This window comes from Rhinopithecus roxellana, chromosome 11 (genome assembly GCF_007565055.1).
Source record: "Rhinopithecus roxellana isolate Shanxi Qingling chromosome 11, ASM756505v1, whole genome shotgun sequence".
NCBI classification, from domain to species: Eukaryota; Metazoa; Chordata; class Mammalia; order Primates; family Cercopithecidae; genus Rhinopithecus; species Rhinopithecus roxellana.
Window position 1 is genome coordinate 39,346,300 of NC_044559.1, and position 16,563 is coordinate 39,362,862.

Sequence of the window (16,563 nt, forward strand, 5' to 3'; positions counted from 1 at the left end):
CCACACACTACACACATCACACACACCACACACACCACACACCAAATACCGCACACACACACCACACATACACCACACACACCACACACACTGCACACATACACATGCACACACCACACACACTACACACATCATGCACACACATACCACACACCACACACACACTGTACACCGCACACACAACCAGCCCCCCACACACATCACACACACCACACACCACATACACTGTGCACCACACACAACCACACCACACACACTCCACACATACCACACACTGTACACCACACATATACACACCACACACCACACACACACACCACATACACTGCACCCAACACACACACACACCACACACACTGAACACACACACCACACACAGAACCCACACACCAAATACACACCACACACAATACACATCACACACGCACACACCACACACCAAATACCGCACACACACACCACACATACACCACACACACCACACACACTGCACACATACACCACATGCACACACCACACGCACTACACACATCATGCACACACACACCACACACCACACACACACTGTACACCGCACACACAACCACCCCCCCACACCACATATCACACACACCACACACCACATACACTGTGCACCACACACAACCACACCACACACACTCCACACATACCACACACTGTACACCACATATATACACACCACATACACCACACACACACACCATACACCACACACACCGCACACACACACCACACACACTGTACACCACACATACACACACACACCACACCACACACACCCCAAACACACCACACACCACACACCGCACACACCACCACACACACACACACACAGGGAGCAAGACTGTCACTGAAGAGTCTAGCATCCAGTTCTGGGACCTAGAGTTTTGGGAATAACCCTCCCCAAACTCCAAGGCTTTCTGGTCTTCCTTGAATTCTATATAAGTTTTTGTGCATTTTATTTTTAAAGAGGGACCATACTTTTTTTTTTTTTTCCCAAATTCTTAAAGGAATCCCTGATTCCCAAATGCTTGACCATATGCAGTGGGTGACTTGGGACCCACGTCCTGGATCTGAATAGCTAGAGGCTGTTTTAACCCCAATGTGACAGGCAACAAAATTCACATAAATCATACAAGGGGGGTGACAGGAAGAAATCCTTTCTTTGACAGTATTTTCTGACCACCAATCAAGCTTGCTTGTTTTACGTCGAATCTTGGGTGTTCAAACTCGAATTTGCAGACTTCCAGTCGGCTTCAGTCATCAGGGTTGAAAATTTCTGCAATGTGGTGGAGAAAGCATGACCTTGAAATCTGAAGAGTCTGTGGTCTGATCCTAGCACCCCAGCCCCCAACCATGTGCTATTCTGTAACTTAACCTCTGTTGCTCCCCTTCTCCCTGGCAGCTCACCTGTCTATAAAACAAGATAAAAATACCCACCTCACAGACTTATTGCAAACACTAAAGGAATTAGATACTTTAAATGTCTAGGCCGGTCGCGGTGGCTCATGCCTATAATCCCAGCACTTTGGGAAGCTGAGGCGGGTAGATCACCTGAGGTCAGGAGTTCAAAACCACCCCAGCCAACATCATGAAACCTTGTCTCTACTAAAAATACAAAATTAGCTGGGCGTGGTGGCACATGCCTGTAATCCCAGCTAATCGGGAGGCTGAGGCAGGAGAATCGCCTCCACCAGGAGGCAGAAGTTGCAGTGAGTCGAGATCGTGCCATTGCACTCCAGCCTGGGTGACAGAGTGAGACTCTGTCTCAAAAAAGAAAAAAAAAAAAAGTCTAGAACAGCACATGGTAGTTGCTTACACTGCCTTGCACATAGTAGGTATTCAGCAGACATTTGTTCAGGTTTCTCTATCCCCACCCAGTCCCCTTTGTTTTTTCATATATGTGGCACCCAGAATGAATACTTTGTAATTCAATCCCAAGTTTGTTTTCCTTCCCTTGTTTTTTCTGGGAAAAACAAAACAAAACAAAACAAAAAACACCTCAGGATTGATAAAAGCAAAGAGTTGCTCAACGGCAAATCTGTCACATACCTCTTTATTTCTCTGGCTTTTCGACAGCGCAAGAAGAGGCAACTACAGAAAAAAAATGCAGAATAAAACCGCAGGGAAAAAAGCCACCCTGGTGTTTCGTGAGTTGTCGTTGTGTGAGGTTTGGCTAATTCAACAAGACCCCTTTGTTTTTGTTTTTAAACGATCGTATTAAAGCATATTTATTCAAAGGAGCACAATCCCACTCAGAGACCCAATTAGCTTGGGAGGTTTATTCAATTTTGTGGCTCAACCATCTTACAAGTTTCTCTTTTGGAAGTGGCTTTGAAGCCAGCCTGTGAGTTAAGCACTACCATTAACAGTCACACTTCAAACTCACTTGTGTGCAGACTTGGATGGTGTAGTAATTCCTTCAGTTTCACTTTGGACATACCTTTACAGAGCACTGCCTTGGCACCTTGCCTCCAACCAGGTGCTGGAGACACAGCCATGAACAAAACAGAGGTGCAGTCCTGCCCTCATGGAGCTTGCAGCCTGGTGGAGGAGACACAGTGCAAGGACTCACAGCAGAATATGCTAAGGTTTGTGATAGAGGAGGTACAAACCCACGTGGTGCATAGGAGGGGGGCACCCTGTCAGGATAGAGAGAGTCAGGGAAGGCTTCCTGGGGGAAGGGACATCTAATGTGAGGCCTAGAGGTTGAGTAGGAGTTAGCTAAATCCTGTGATTCCTGGACCTCTCATTAAGAAGGAGAGTAAAGAGATGTTCAGCAGGCAATTGGATAACAGGGTCTGAGCTCAGAAGAGTGAGAGCTGGGCTGAAGGCAGTGAGTTGGGCATTGTATTAGTCCGTTTTCACACTGCTATAAAGAGCTTCCCAAAACTGGGTAATTTATAAAGGAAAGAGGTTTAATTGATTCACAGTTCTGCACGGCTGGGGAGGCCTCAGGAAACCTACAATCATGGCAGAAGGCAAAGGGGAAGCAAGAACCTTCTTATGGCAATAGGAGAGGGAAGAGTGAGTGTAGGAGGAACTTGCCAAATACTTGTGAAACCATCAAATCTCATAAGAACTCACTTACTATCAGAACAGAATGGAGGAAACCGCCCCCATGATCCAATCACTTCTCACCAGGATCCTCCCTCAATACCTGAAGATTATAATTCAAGATGAGATTTGGGTGGGGACACAAAGCCAAACCATATCAAACATCCAAGTATAGAATAAACTAGGAAAATATCTCTGGGAAGGAAGCCTTTCCCAAGGGAGACTCACACCCTGGATCCTCCTAACCCATAGGGGCAGCCCTTACGGTCTGGAGGCTGGGGCTGCTCTCTCCAAGGCTGGTGTGCAGACTCTTGACCCAGAAAGCTGTTGTTGTTCCTCAAATGCCTTCCTCCCCTATCCAGAGGGGATCTGGTTCTCCTCACCCATTCCACATAGTGTCCCAGGAAGTGTATCCAAGAACTTTGAGGCCGGAGGACAGACACATTCTAAAGTGGCCCACAGCCTTGGCATCAGCCCAGGGAGCCCCAGTGAGAATCAGGGTCACCTGCAGATACCTGCACAGTCTTCTCTGCACCAAGCTGCACTTTCTGGAGTTTCAGGTCCATGATGTGATGCTATCTTCTGGGTCACAGGCAAGCAAACACCATGAAGTCAGAGGTACACACAGCTTTCAGGCCTGCGTGGAGGGAAGTACATGCCCTTGCTGTAACAACAGACACTGAGCAGAGTCAGCTCTGACCAGGTTCTAGAAACCTTTGCAATCTTGAGATCCTATTCCCACTCTTTAACAGGAAGCATCCTTGTAAAGAGCTTTTGTCTTGGGGGGAAAGAAGAACAGCCCTCCGCACACCTCCCGACATTCCAAGGTTGGAGAATTAGCCTCCCGCAGCTGCTGTTGCAGGAAGCGGGTAGGCCATATCCATGTGTAAACAAAGGCAGTGAGACCCCTTTCCTTAGGGGGAAACCAGCTTCAAGAGACACAGAAGTGAAGTGAGGGCAGGTGGTAAATACTGGCCCAGCATGGGAAGGGAAAGGAAATGCTTTGCTGAGCCATTTCTAGCAAATATGCTACAATCCTAATAAATACGTATTTTAAAAATCACTCTGTGATCAAAATAGGAGAACTCTTAATGTAATTTGTTTTTTAACAAGAGGAGAAGGAGCTCTGCGATCAGATCACACTTTGGGACTTCACTTTTTAAAAGTTAGCCATGAGTGCATGTTGCTAGTAAATCAGGACCCCCCACCAGGGACACTAAGTCATTTCGCATTAGCACCTATTCAGGAAATTCCCAGCTCTCCAGGCCAGTCTTTGACCAGGGATCACAGCTTCAGATTTCATGCTCTCTTTTGCCTTGGTCCCCTGCTTGAGGCTGTGCAGAGCCCGACATGACGTCCTTGTCCATGGTAACGACTTCTCAACTGCTTGGCTGGGGTGCTTTTCCAAAATGGAATCAGGGGATCTCCGACCCCACAGCCTGCTGAGTGCTGCTGTCCTCTGCTCAAGAGTTCATCAGATCCTCTCTTCAAAATTGGGCCACCACTTTCCGTGTCTATCTAATGAGATGCTGTGCCACAGAGAAGAAATTTCAACAAGTGTATTGCAAAAGGCGCTGGGGAAAGAAAAGTGTTTTGGAGCTCTCTCTCTCTGTGAGCCACCTGTCTGAATTCAAAACTTTTCAAGCAAGTATTTGTTTTTCTAGAGCATCCAAGTTTATCAGTTAGAAAATCCAGGCAACCCTGTCTCCCACAGTTGAGGATTGGTTTGCCTCCTGCAGCAAGAGCTCACAAAGGGAATTACTGGTGTAGCTGTTTGAGGAGTGCACCAGGGACCCAGATCCTCTGTCTTCCTGTTCCTTGGGTCCTGAGTGTGAAAAAACAGCCATCACTGTCACGAGACAGCTACAACAATTTCTCCTCTTTCTCCTCTTTCAGGAGGAGAAAGATGGAAGATAACCAGAATCCTTTTCCACAGGAGCTTTGTTTCCCAACATTTTATGTTGCAAATGTTGTATAGATACAGCAAAGTTGAAAGTATTTTACAGGAAAGATTTTTTTTTTTTTTTTTTTACCCAAGGCCAAGGTTCTACTATTAGCATTTTACCATTCTTGCTTTATCGCATATCTATCCATATCTAAGAGTTTGATCAGTCCATGTAATTGAACAAAACCTATTCTCTCTACCCTACAGGCCATTACATTGGTAATTATGAATAACATAAGGCAGGAACCAGGCACTGTGCAGTAAGAAATGATAGCCTAAGGGAGAAAGGAAATACTAGTACATACATATAGCCATATGGGGTCATTAGTGAAGGAGTAAAAGCTCTACACACACAACTGCCCATGGACATCCCTGTACTATGGCACATACCTATAAATGGTGATTACAGTGATCACACTGACCTCTTAAAAGGTCTAAACTGGCTGGGTGCAGTGGCTCACGCCTGTAATCTCAGCACTTTGGGAGGCCAAGGGAGGTGGATCACAAGGTTAGAAGATCGAGACCATCCTGGCCAACACGGTGAAACGCCGTCTCTACTAAAATACAAAAAATTAGCCAGGTGTGGCGACACACGCCTATAGTACCAGATACTCGGTAGGCTGAGGCAGGGGAATTACTTGAACCTGGGAGGCAGAGGTTGCAGTGAGCTGAGATAGCGCCACTGCACTCCAGCCTGGCGACAGAGCAAGACTCTGTCTCAAAAAAACAAAAAACAAAAAACAAAAAATCTAAGTTATGTTCAGTTAAATCTGGTTAAGAGGGCAGAGGCATTTTTAACTCATTTAAGAAATATTTTCATAAAACGGTTTAATATTTTAAGTGCTATTACATTTAAGCTCCCTGGATAACTCACTTATATGTTTTATTTCATGTCCCAATGATGCAGGGTAAGCCACATTGTGGTGAATGCATTCTACACACAGGATTATAAATGCACTTACTTGTTTACTCATCAAGTAGAGAGCAGAGAGCTTCCTCTATGCAGAGTGCTGTGAGTTCATGAGAGGCACAGAAAAGGTGATGGAGAATTATAGGAGGGATAGACATCCAACTTGAATATCAAGACAGAAATGGTCCTTCTTCCACACCTGCAAAAGCTGCAGCACATCTGATGTGCAGTGATGGGAGGAGGCTCTCCTGGAAGAAACGGGGAGTAGGAGTAGGAAAGTGTAGAAGGTACAGCTAGAGGACAGTGGGGTTTGGTATGGACAGAGGAAAGGTGCTAAGGGGTGGGTTATGTAGAAAGATAGGTGGATGTTCTTGGCAATAAAGAATTTTGACTTTTACTTGTAGACTATGATACATGATTGAAGGTGTGGTGGGACCAGAGCCGTGCCTTTAGAAGTATGTTCTGCAAATAATATGTAGGCTGCATTGCCATTGGGAGAGGTTGGAGACAGCAAGACCCAGGAAGAGGTCAACTGAAATAGTTCAGTTAAGAAATAATGAAAGGTCCCAAGCAAAGACTTGTACACGAACATTCATAACTGCTTTAGTCACAATGGCCCCAAACTGCAAACAACCAAATGTCCTACAACAGAATAATGGATAAACAACTTGTGTTACATCCACATAGTGGAATACTACTCAGTAATATACAGGAATTAACTACTGGTACATGTAACAACATGTATGAATCACAAAATCTTTATGCTGAGTGAAAGAATCCAGACTCCCCACAAAAGAGCATATATTGTATGATTTCGTTTACACAAAATTATAGAAAATGCAAACTAACCTACAGTGATAAAAAGCATATCAGGGGTTGCCTGGGGCATTGGAGGGAGGGACGGACTACAAAGGCAAAAAGAATCTTTTGGGGGTGATGGAAATATTTTGTATCTCAATTGTGGTGGAGGTTTTATAGGTGTAGACTTTCATCACAACTAATCGAATTGCACATTTTAAATGGATGCAGCTTAATGTACATGCATCACACCTCAGTAATTTTTATTTTAAAAACTAAGAGAGACTTCTGGATAAAGATGATAGGTGGAAATTACCTACCTCCAGTCCTCCTATCAAATAATAGTAAAACCATTGTTTTTAAAAGGCATGTATCTCCAAGGGCAGTAAAATGTAAAAGGAGTCATTCGCAGCAAAATTAATAGATGAAGAAAAGAACAGAGCAGATTTGAGATGACCTAATCCTGACAGAACAGGGAGAAAATCAAGGCCGACCCATCACCCAGGGCAGATGGAATCAGTGTAGGTGAGGCGAGGGCAGCTAAAATAAGGAAGACTGAAAATCTCCTCCTAAGCACTTCGCATTCTAAGCACTGACATCCTTCCCTATCCCTCTCTGGAGAAGACAAAAGGGAGTGACTATTGAGGGACAATAGTCATGGTTGAGGGAGGGGAAAATATCCCAAAACCAGAGGTGTCAAGAGAATGTCTATCTGTAAGAAGTTTAGAGCCTACCTGTTTATTTATTTAGGTTCCAGAAAGCTGGTAACCAGGCCTCCATCTTCCATGGAGAGACCAGTAGAGTCTTTGGATAGTTTGATCAGTCTGAAAGGGACAACTTGAAATACTGTCATTAATGTTTTCCCAACTCACAGTCTAGTTAAGTCATCTTATGAAAGAAAAAGCCAAGTGCTTCAGTTCCCCTCCTGTTTCCAGAGCTTTACATTAGCATTTCATCCCTCCACTCTTAAATATGATGAGACAACCAAGCATTATAATGTAAAACATAGAAAAAAAAAAAACAAATGAACATTAAAAAGCAATCTGGTGGAAAAATATAGTATGTTAATTAGAAATAAACCTCTAAGGGATAAGATATTACAATCATGAAACAAGAACAGATTACTATAAAAAAGGAATATTTTTATTGATAAACGAGCTCAAAGAATTTAAAATATAGCAGAAATGCAACCCTCAATTGAAAACTTGGAACATGAATTGAGAATATTTCCTAAGAAATAGAGCAAAAAAATTTAAGTGGTTCTAGAAAGAGAGGAGAATTTTTTTTAAGAAGGGGAATATACCCATAAAATATTTAAAGAAAGCGTTCCATAATTGAAAGGCATTAGATGGTAAATTAAAAGGGCCCACTGAGTACTCAGGACAATGAATGAAAAAGATCTTGTAGAAATGCATCAACACAAGCTTTCAGAACACAGAAGACAAAGAGAAGAAATTACAAGTTTCCAAAGGAAAGAGAAAAAAAACAAGAACACATCACACACAGAGAATCAGGAGTCACAACGTCTTCAGATTTCTCAGTAGCAATATGAAACCTAAACAGTAGCAGAGTAAGACTTCAAATTTAGAAGAAAAATTAATTCCAACCTAGAATTCTAAACTCAGGCTGTCAAACAATTACAGGGTGGATTAAGGCATTTTCAGACTACTTTGGGCATGTTCAGGGTGGTATGGCCATAGATGGATCAGGCATTTTCAATCATGTAAGTGCCCAAAAAAGCCTTCTTCTCTGTATTCTTTCTTGGGAAGCTCTGGAAGAAGTGACTCACCAAAACAAGAGATTGAGTAGGTGGAAGGTGTGGGGTACAGGTGATAAGAGCTCAACATGAGAGGAAGGGAAAGGAAATTTCTAGAAGATAATGTAGAGAGACCTCAGAATGATACTTTTGGTCTGCGATTAAGAGCTGTTTTTCCTATTAGGACTTGTAGCCACATGGCATCCCTTGTTCATTGAAAGATTTTTTTAAAATATAAAAAATAACCTTAACCACTAAGATAGTTTTTAAGCATTATTTTGTGCAAAAGAATTACCCATAGGTTTACTAAAAACACAGATTCTATTGCTTCCCATTCCAAGAGATTCTGTTTCAGGAGGTCTGGGTGGGACCCCAGGAAAATGCATTTTGATCAATTATCTTGGGTGATTCAATGCAGGTGGGTCATAGACCATGTCTGCAAAACATTAGCCTAAACAACAGTACCAATAGCTGAGTAATGTAAGCTCAGCTGTCATTTTTATGATCTGCCAATATTTACTTTTTTAAATTGAGATATAATTCATATACCACAAAATTCATCATCTTAAAAGTGTGCAGTTCAGTGATTCTTAGTATATTCCACAGAGTTGTCTAACCATCACCACTGAAAAAAAAAAAAAACCTCAGAAGATTTCCATCCCAGCTAAAAAAAAAAAAAAAAAAAAAAAAAAAAGCCCTGTACTCATTAGTAATTAACTCCCCATACCTGCCTCCTGTTCCTCTGGACATTACTAATTTACTTTCTGTCTCTACGCAATTGCCTACTCTGGACTGTATAAATGGAATAATTACAGTATGTGGCCTTTTGTATCAAGCCTCTTTAACTTAGCATAAGGTTCATCAATGTTGTCACATACATAAGCACTTAGTTCGTTTTTATATCTGAATAGTATTCCATTGTATGAATATACAGCACTTTGTTTATCCATTTAGCAGTTGACAGACATTTCAGTTGTTTCCATCTTTTGTCTGTTGCAAATAATACCACAATGCATGTTTATGCACAAGCTTTTGGGTGAACACCTGTTTTCAGTTCTTTTGGTATCTACCCAGGAGTGGAATTACTGGGTCATATGGTAACTCTTTAGCTTTTTGAGGAACTACCAAACTGTTTTCCACAGTGGCTGCAGCATTTTATGGTCCCACTAGCAATGTATGAGGGTTCTAGTATCTTCACATCTTCACCAACACCTGTTATTGTCCATTATTATTATTATTATTAATCATAGTCATTAAAGTGACTATGTCTCATTGTGGTTTTGATTTACATTTCCCTAATAACTTGCCAGGATTTAGTCCTGCATACTCCTCATTCCCTCTGACTCCTATTTTTTGTCTGTACTATATATATATGGTCAGATCATGTAGCTAGTACATATTACAAATGTCCTTTGCTCTTTATCCTCAGTTCCACGTCTCCATGTATAGAATGCTCACTACCAGTCTTGACCATGTCTGACATGGTCTCCATGGGAATGGAGAGATCATATCAATGTCTCTTCAGTCTGAAGTTCATTCTTTACTAGATTCCTTAGGAAGACTTCATGGAATAATTTTCCCTGAATATTTACATGATAATAATAGTTCATGTATGAACTATTTTTGTATCTGAAGATCAGTTTTGATAAATTAAAATCCTTAGCTCACATTTTCTTGAGTATCTTAAATATGCCACTCTGTTACTCTATTTTCTTATGACCCAAAGCATTGCCTTGAAAAGTCTGACGATAACTAATTTTCTTTCCTCTTTAAGTTACAGCCTTTTTGCTAGAGATTGCTTTTTTTCCTTACCAGCAATTTTACTAGTTTACTACAATTTGTCTTGGTGTTGGACAAGACCCAGTAATTACATTACAGTATGGTTTTGTGTTCATTATTCTGGGTAACACTCTCAGGTACATAGCATGCTTTTTCAACATGCGTTTTCAAATCATTTTCTGATTTTTGAAAACATTGCTTGAAGCATGGTTTTTAGTGGTTGCTCTGTTTCCTTGCATTAGATTTCCTCTTCGATGCTTGTTATCTATATTTTGTTTTCTTTTTTAATTTTGAATTTTTTCTCCTTTTCCTTCCCTATTTCTCTTAAAATATTATTTGCCATTTATTTCCTGTCTGTTCCTTCTGGATTACTCTTCTTCTAAAATTATTTTTCTTTGTAGTTTTTTCTCGAATTCTGCTGCCTGATTCCTGAGTTTTTCTAATTCTGATTTATGCTGTTCTTTCACAGCCCATGTCATTTTCTAATGTCTTTTAGCCTGTTTTGAAGTGGTGCATTACCATTTCTGTGAGCTTTACATTTTTTTCACTGCCTGTAGGAATGTCATTCGGCTCCTTATTCTCTTTTAACTTTATATGACATGTTTTTGTTGTTATCTACATGTGACTTTAGTTTTCCTAAACTTTTAAGAGGGAAGATTGGCTCAATGAGCTTTTCTAACTTCACAGAGTTCTGAATATTCTCTTTCTCTTTCTCTGTGTGTGTGCATGTGAGTGAATATGCTGGCTTGCTTTCTGTGAATTTCTGGCTGTTTCCCTCTGTAACTGTACCCAGGACCTTCCCTTTCCTTCTTCATCTGTGTTTTCTCTAGTCTACTCATTTTGATTTCATTCTCAGATTTCAGGACTCCGTTTTGAGAGTTCACAGTGGCCCGGCTGCTCCACCCCCTAAAGGCTTTATTGCAGGTGTCTTGCACCCACCCATTCAGCTTTACCTGTTCCCAAACTGTGTTGCTCTGCTTCCCCGTGCATACCTGGTGTCTATTCTGAAGTTATCCTGCTCTCCAGCACATACCTAGTGGCTATTTGGAAGTTTTCTCTGATCTCCCAGATGCCCTGTTGCTTACCTCTGCTTTCTCCTGAAGAGATGCCAATTCTAGGCAGGTCTCAAAGTTGTTAAAGGGTTTTCCCCAACCACTTGAATGCTGGAGTTCATGGTTTGGATGTCTAGTTGCTGCGACTTTATTTTTTCTTTTATGTGGAGATTTGGAGAAATCTAAGAACTATGTTGCCATCATCACAATCTTCTGGAGTTCACTAGTTTAATGAGGAAGCAAATAGCTTAGGGGGGAGGAAAAGGGTAAAATAGGATAGGCACAATTAACAGATTTGTGGATTGTTTATATATACCAGCAAATTTAAAACAACAGTCCTCTTGCAAAATTTTTAAAGTAAAGAATTAGTGAGGTTTTATACAAATCTGTATATTTGGTTTCTCCTTAAAACAGAAGACCTGGTAATACTGGGCCTCTGTACCTGGCCTAGCAATCCCTACTCCACCCATGTTCTCATTTATGTTATTTATGTTATCTGTCTGTTCCCTGAAGGCTTTGGGTTTAGAGTCTCCAGTCTAGAGTGAAAGCCACCATGTACGTGATTCAAAGCTCAAGAACTATGAATGAAACACAAATTCTAAACAGATGTGTTAGCTCATCATAATTTTAAATTCCTCAATTAATTTTACCAAATATATATATATATAAGCTTATTTTCTAATAAAGTATGATTAGAAAATAAGGTTGGTTTGCCTATATAAAAAATAAATGAGTGCTACTGTCACACACAACATGAGTATATCTCACAAGCATAAGATGAACAAAAGCAGCTTGACACAAAAGGACCTCATACTTTAAGATTTCATTGATATGAAGTGCAAGAACAGGCAAAACCCTCTAGGATCAGAATGGTGGTTACCTCTGGGTGGAGGTGGTGATTGACTGGGAAGAGATGTTAGAAATATCTTGATCCAGGAAGAAGTGGTTTCATGGGAATTATATATAAATTCATCAAGCTATGCACTTAAGATTGATTACTTGTACTGTATATATATTAAAACTCAATAAAAATTTTTGACTGTCATTTTAAAACCATGCTACAAATATGTACTATGTACGTCGATTGGAGGTGGCACCAGAAGGCATCAGTAAGGAGTCTCCACATGGTCACCACCACCACCAACTTGAAAACAGGTTAGTCTCAGAGGATTAAATTCCAATTCTGTGCCTAAAAGATGGGAGAACAGACAAGCAAAGTCACTTTAGAGAGGCCCAGAGGACATGAATCTGATGGAGACATGAATCTGATGGAATGTATTGGCATGGAAAAAGGAAGAAGGCACTCATAAGAATGGTGGTGCTGGTGCCGGGTGGGTCGAGGGGCGAGGGGTCTGCTGAAGTTTAGAAAAGGGAGTCATCATGGCTAAAGAAAGCTGACTGTGATTTTGGGCCTCCTGTGTCATTTTCTTACAAGAGGAGACTGCTAATCCATGGATGCAAGAGTCCAGTTCCCTGGGGAGTTTTGTGTCTTCTTGTAAATTAATCAATTAGCATCTTGTTTACATAAATTGGGCTCTTGTAAGTAAAGTTAGCACAAGTCAGTTTCTCTGCGTGGGAATACCTCTGAAACGCTGGCAAGGCCAGGTGGCTGGATCTGCACAACTGGGGGTCAGACTCGGACTCTGGCAACTTCCCCAAAGTCTGGCCTTGCAGGAAAACCTCTTTGTGGCCAAATGGGGAGTCTTCAGGGTGGCCTCAGCCTGCACTATCGTGGCCCCTGGGCCCTGCCCAGGCAGTGACAGCACTACCGCCCTGTGATGGCGACATGGAACATGTGTGAGCATGCGGTGTGGGTGGCTGGGACTCTCATGGCAAACAGCACATAAGTTGAAGGCTCTGTGAAGAAGCACTGACAGCTCTGGTCACTTCCCATCGGGCAGGAACCCCTAAATATTGATTTATTTGAAAACCTCAACTATAATTCTCCTAAAATTCTCCAGATCAAAAACACGTTGTCCTTTCCTAACAAAATAGAATCATTTGAATGGGATTATTACAACAATGCACCAATTTCAAAATTCTTATACGCCACAAAATGAGGGGAATTTGTGTTCAGATATCTTTCAAAGCAACGAATTTTTAATTAAAAATTGAAATTGGAGGAAAAGCTCGGCTCTAACGGAAGGGCTCTATATCCATGCTCTGGGGAGTTTACTACAGTGACCAAGTTGATACAGTTTTTATATTTGCTAACTAGTATCACATTATTCAAAAATTATTTTGCCGATGGATCTTCAACTGAATCATGCTCATAGTTACTCATGAATTTTCTGGCATATGTCCTTTTAACTAGTTGATGATAAAAAATGATGATAATAATAGGAGTGATTTTTCACTAAGCTGTAACCATGCCCTTCTAAAGTATCACATGTCTGCATGGCACCAAAGGCCAATGAACTCTCACCCTTCTACAGAATCCAGCAGGGGGAGTTTGAGGCCAGGGGAGCCTGGTCATTCTGGGAATGAATGGGAAGCACCCTTGTATGGTCAGTGGTCAAGCTGCTGCATTCCTAGTGATGGTTTTTCCACCTGGTGAAGCCTCTTTCAGAACCATGGTCCCCTTTGGAGCAGTGGCGGATCATAGCAGATGTAACAGCTCTAAGTAGAAGCTCTTTGACAAGAGAGGGAAACAGAGGCTGTGACTCAATGACGCTGCTCAGAGTGGGCGACAGGTGAGTAGAAAGGCTGAGGGCCACAAGCAGTGCTCCCAATGGAGCAGGTTGCTGTGGGAATCTGGGGCAGGGTAGGTCCACATGCTGTACCTGCTCCCATTAGCAGCCCTGGGATCCACAAGCCTGGACACTGTGTGGACTTGACAAATTCTACTCATTGTGCAAGTGCTTTGGTCAAGCTCTAAGTGTACCCTGCCTCCTTCTCCTCAGAGGACCTTTGCAGAGGCTGTTCCCTCTGCACAGAGCCCTCTTACACACTCTCTTATTCTAGTTCACTTTCTCCCTTTCTAGAGAAGTCTCCCCAATCAGGTCATATTCACCATCTTACTCTCCCTCCTGAAACCACAAACTCCATTACAGCATTTATCCCAGGTAGACTTTTTGTCTGGGTGATTCTTTGATGACATCTTTCTTTAGCACTACACTGTAAGCTACAAGAGGGAAGTGACTGCACGAGAAAAGACCCCTCCCCCTCCCCCTTCTTCTTCTTTTCTCTTTTTTCTTCTTCCCCTTCCCCTTCCCCTTCTCCTTCCCCTTCCCCTTCTCCTTCTCCTTCTCCTTCTCCTTCTTCTTGGCTCACCATTCTATCCCCATGACTAGTACAGTCCCTGGCTAAGTGTGTCTTAAACGAATAAATAACTGAATAAATTTCTTCTCATTTTGTTGAGTCTAGACAACCAAATTCCTCTGGTTCAAACTTTCCTCCTTCTCCTAATTCATTCATCTACCTATTCTCTACCCCAGGTAACCACAGCGCTCAAATGCACATCTCATGTCTCCCATCCCTGTTGGCTGCACCAGAAGGGGCCTGTTGGTTTTCCGGGAGTTCATGTCCCAAGTATGCTGCCGCTGTCAGCTGCCATTCTTTGCGCTGGGTGAGGCCTCTATAATCCTATACCTCACTGGCCTCTCAGAAGATGGGGACTTGAACTTCCGTGCAGATGTGTGATTTGCCCAGACCTTCTTTTTTCTCATTACCAGATGGCCCACAGGACACGCCAGGGGCCATTGTGTTACTAAGGGTCTAGCAGAGCTTCAGGCCTTGGGTTTGCCATTTACTATGGGTTTGGTCTTAGGAAAGTTGTGTAACTTCTTTGCATGTAAGCTTCCTCGTGTGCAAGATAAGGATAATAGCATTTGCTTCACAGAGTTGTAAAATTAAATAAGACAATGCATAAGAAGTACTTAGCATGGTGCTAGGCACATAGGAAAAAATGGCGTTTCTATCTCAGTACATGTCAGGATCTGCAAAGACTATGAAACTGACACCTGTCACACTGGGCCTCACACCCTGGCAGGTATCACGATCACGAAGTTGGTCCACCCTTGCCTGTAGGGTGTCAATTACTCCACAAGCCAGGTATCTGGTTGGGTAGAGCTGAGCCTGAGGTCCCTTCCTGTTAAAGGGCCCTCAGCAACATATATTATACTCTTCTTATCCAGATGAAATTGCACTTAGAGCACCAAAGGCAGCCTGAAAGAACACAAATCTGAAAGGCGCAACCAAAGGCAGTGTTTCTCTAGCTGTACAGGAACAGTATCAGAGGTGGAGGTGGTGATAACAGCAACAATAAAGTCATAATAATAATTATTATACTTAGCTGCAATTGACCACGTTTTATTGCTGAATTGTCACAGCAGCCCTGACCAAGTAGTTATTATTGCCCTCACTTACAGAAAAATGACCCAAAAAAGTTACCCAAGATCAGACTAGTGAGCAGAACCAGTATAGAAACCTAGCTATCTGCGTATTCCATCCTCCGGGCGGCACAACACTGCCATCTCCTTTATCTTAAATGTGTGTGGGAGCGAGAGAGCTAACGTTATGTGTGGCTTTAAATTTTTGAGCCCCAGTCCATGGAACTAACCCATCTACTTTCCTTCAATCTCTTTCTAAACAGGGCCCCTGAGCCACTGGTGGCTGGGTGAGGCCTCCATAATCCTATACCTCACTGGTCTCTTAGTGATCTGGACTTGAACGTCCGTGCAGACGTGTGGTTTGCCCAGGCCTTCTTTTCTCTCATTACCCCAGGAAATCCACTGGTATTTAAAAAGATAGGCTGTGTGCATGGTGCATGACAGGCTAGCAGTAACTCTCTTCATCCTGATTTCCCACCCTCTTGCTGGGTACCTCAGTGTCCTCTTGTTCTAAAAGTCATTAGGTATGTTTAAAATCGGAATGCAATGTGTATCTGAATAAAGATGCTTATTCGCTCCTACCAGTTACTTTTCATTTTTATGTGTCAGAAAGCGTTTCTTGCATAAACAGGTGTTATTTCCATGTATTTAAGCTCAGGTTCTTTGGATACCATGATTTTAACTAACTGCAAAGCTGACCAGGGTTAGAACTCCATTCTACCACCTCTGACAACCACTCTTTGCCGATAGAGAAACTTGCTTCAGGACAAGATCTAGCTTGGAGCAGGTGGTAGCAGAGGACAGAGATTACTCAAACTGGATCACTGTAAAGATCCCAGGCCCTACGTTTTACAATGTTCAGAGATTATTATGTCCACAGTGTTATTATTTTTGGCACTAGGAAACATGAGGAC

General features: G+C 42.3%; 2 long non-coding RNA genes across 2 annotated transcripts; both read right to left on the reverse strand.

The window, feature by feature from the left end:
- Window positions 1-889: 889 nt before the first annotated feature.
- Window positions 890-3,165, reverse strand: LOC115900485. Its single transcript, XR_004060163.1, has 3 exons — window positions 3,113-3,165; window positions 2,465-2,565; window positions 890-1,300 (listed from the first exon to the last, which is right to left on the reverse strand). It is a non-coding gene; the product is annotated as an uncharacterized LOC115900485 (long non-coding RNA).
- Window positions 3,166-3,642: 477 nt separating this feature from the next.
- LOC115900484 lies at window positions 3,643-6,177 on the reverse strand. The gene is made up of 3 exons (XR_004060162.1): window positions 5,986-6,177; window positions 4,317-4,607; window positions 3,643-3,715 (listed from the first exon to the last, which is right to left on the reverse strand). It is a non-coding gene; the product is annotated as an uncharacterized LOC115900484 (long non-coding RNA).
- Between the last annotated feature and the right edge of the window lie 10,386 nt (window positions 6,178-16,563).